Source organism: Gavialis gangeticus, unplaced genomic scaffold (assembly GCF_001723915.1).
Source record: "Gavialis gangeticus isolate Ggan-Ray unplaced genomic scaffold, GavGan_comp1, whole genome shotgun sequence".
In the NCBI taxonomy this organism is placed as follows: Eukaryota; Metazoa; Chordata; order Crocodylia; family Gavialidae; genus Gavialis; species Gavialis gangeticus.
This window is the reverse complement of record NW_017728992.1, coordinates 104,203,761-104,207,037: the sequence shown is the minus strand read 5'-3', so window position 1 is coordinate 104,207,037 and position 3,277 is coordinate 104,203,761.

Below are 3,277 nucleotides of genomic sequence, written 5' to 3'. Positions count from 1 at the left end.
CCTGAGACAACTCACCAGCCAGATCCATCGGTCTCACGCACCATTAGGGCGCATAAGGCGTGGTGAGTGAGTTTAAGCTGCTGCGCGGCTGCGTTAACAGTTATCAGTAAAGATCACCAAGCCTGTTTGCTGTCTTCCCGACTCCTCGTGATCTGTGGTAAGACCGACCAAGAAAAGATCCTGTCACAGATAAGGCCCCACACCATCCTGCACATCTGATCCAGTATACAGTATACTTTCCAGTCCACAGTTCTCCACTGTGGGTCCAAAAGTTTAAGTTTTCAAAGCTTCCAAAAAGTTTTCAAAGCTTCCCTATGGCACGGTGATCTGGTGCTGGGGGCCACATCTGGCCTATGGTCTGGGGTTTGAGCACCCCTGAAATAGTCTGTTACCCCCATAAGAAACAATCCTTGTTGTTGCCCTATATGGGGTGGATTACAACAAACATACCATAGTACAGGAGTTGGCGACCTTGAAGGAGCTGTGAGCTAAAATAAGGCAGCTGGGTCCAAGGGTGGCTGCCACTTGAGACCTGGCTGCCCATACCATTACTGCTGCTACTGCTAGTCTGAGATGCCCTCTGCTGCCCAGCCTTCTCTGCTCTGTGCTGACAGCTGTTCTTTCATGCCTCTGTTTCCCTTCTACTTCATCCTCTAGTGCTGCCCGTCTCAATCCTTGCCACCAGTTCCCAATGCCATTGAATCCTACCACCAATAAATTTGGTAGCAAGAGAACTCTTGCTGTAGTAAGTAGTCACAAGACAGTGGGAAAGGCTGGTACTGCAGAGCAAATATTCTGCAGCAGGGCAGAGAACTATGCTGCTTCCCCTTGCCAAAGGATTATCACCAACTTTTTTATTCATTGGGCCAAATGTAGTTGCTTGGTGAGTCAGACCAGCTCACAAATTGCAGATTACCAGACCAGACCATAGTAAATCATGTTGGATACTCAGACTTGAAAACTATCTGAAATATGTTATTACTTGTCTAAGTTGAAAGATATTTTGAGAATTTCATGAAGTTTTTGCTTGACTTCTGACAGATGACAGGTACCTGTCTGAACAGACTTCATTACAAGACTGGAGTACACTTCTGCCCAAAGCAAAACATAATGGCAGTATTGAGCTCCTGTCAAATACAGGCTTATAAATAATCAGCTAAATATTTTTAAAACTTTAAATGTTAATAATTTAGGTCTGACATTTTTAATAAAGAAGGAAAACTGTGAAAGTGTTTGGTTTTTTTTCTTTCTTATTCATTTGCAATAAATTTATTGTTTGTCAGCAGCTTCGGTTGCCTTAATATAAAACCAATTCTCCCAAGCCTTGAAAAGGAGGGCTTTGGCAACAGAAAATGAACAAAGTCCAAAAACGTGTAATCTATCCAAATATAGGTGCATCTAAGCAGGTAAACAAATGAATTCCTCAGGTTCAATTCCAGACTCAAACTCCAGAGTCCCAGATCTTCTTAAAACGTTTTCAGGTGGAGGAGCTGCAAAATGCACAAGCCTTTTTCTGAGGCCTTGTCTAAAGGCAAAAGTTATAGTTCATTAACAATACAGTTATGGTTAACTGCAGCACACTAGTATACCATTTACACAGATTGGACATGTCGTTTTCTCAGGTAAGCTTCATCCTCAACAGGAAAGGGAATAAGCTCCATTGATATTACTGTATATCCATTAGTGCTTATTATCTATTTTGTTTAACATGACATCTCCCCAAAAATAGTTACAGCTGCATAAAAGCTGTGTGTAATCCAAGGCCTCTGTGTGATGTCTGAATTCAATGTGTTAATTTCTCTCATACTGACACTGTGATTGTGTATTATGGTTTAAACCCCATAAGGGGATCAGCTAATTGCATGCCCACAGACCACTTTACTACCTCTGGTAGATTAGTTTGTCCCATTCCCTAATTAGCCAGGTCTGTAAAGTGTTAGGGTAAGTGGATCTTTTCATTTTCAGTAAACATACCTTCATTTTAGGTGCCCTGCTGACTTTCTTGATTGCTCTCTGTTATTGTGGTAGCTCTTTAAAGTATGAGCAAGGGTAACATTTAGACAAGGGATGGACAAACATCAGCATGCGTGCCACAGGCAGTTGCTGTGTTCGGAGCATGTGAGTCCCCCACATTCAGCACAAGGAGCCACTGGAAGGGAAGCTTGACTCTGCTTTTGTCCATGTGAAGCAGAGCCAGAAGGCAGGATGCCGCTAGGAGAGGAAGTGTCAGCTGTTATCACCAAGAAAAAGGTCCACCCCTTTCCTAGCCCTGCAGCTGTCACCAAATTCTGAACTTTGTGCATGTGCTTGCCATAACAAAGGTGGCTGTTGTAAACCCAGGAAAGTGTTAACTGGACTTTTGACAGTTAAACCTGTCAGCCTTGTCACAAACCTCTTGCCACAAGACTCAAAACAGAAGCAAGCCACCCCTCCTCTCCCCTTGTTCTGCTTCCGTAGAGTCCAAACTCTGTCAGGTATGCCCATGGGGGCAGAGATCAGAGCAGGACTTAGGCAGGAGGTGGGACTTCACTTGTGGCCTGCCTGCCTGGAAGGCTGGCCATCACTGATTATAGACTATACATATGGAACAAGTGGTCTGGATTAGTGGTCCCTAACTGCAGCCAAGCATTTGGAAAGAATTGAGCCTCCATGGCCAGTCAGCAGTAATGAGGTAGAGATGTGTGTTATCACTGTACTCGTGGCAGATTACTTGGTGTCTATGTAATGTTGCCCACTGGCTTTGTGTATACATTGGCCATTGAGATGGCACTACCCACCTCCCCCCACCTAGGAAAGACCTGAGGAGGGGCCAAGGCAATCAGGACTCATAGTAGAGATGATACCTTTTATTAAACGAACAAGGTTTTTCCAAAATTACTCTTTAATTGCAAGCTTTCAGGCACAAACACCCTGCATCAGGCATTGGAGAAAAGATTGTTAAAATTATCCTGGGGAGAAATGAAAGTTCACATTTCATAGGATTTCACAGAGGAGTCAATAGATGGAAAACTCCTCTGGACACTCGGTTCATAGCTGGTATGAAGCCTCTCACCTCCTGTGAGGAGAGGCCAAGCAGTCACCTATTGCCAGGAGAGAACAGACCCAATTAGGGCCATCCTGCTAATATTCTCCAGGTCGCATAAACATTTTATTAGCATCTCATAGTCAAGTCGTATCAGAGGTTGAAGGGTGTAATTTTGCTTGTCAGTCTCCAGGTGAAGATCCTCAACAATGACCATGACTGCAGTCTCAGTGCTATATTTACAATGAAAACCAG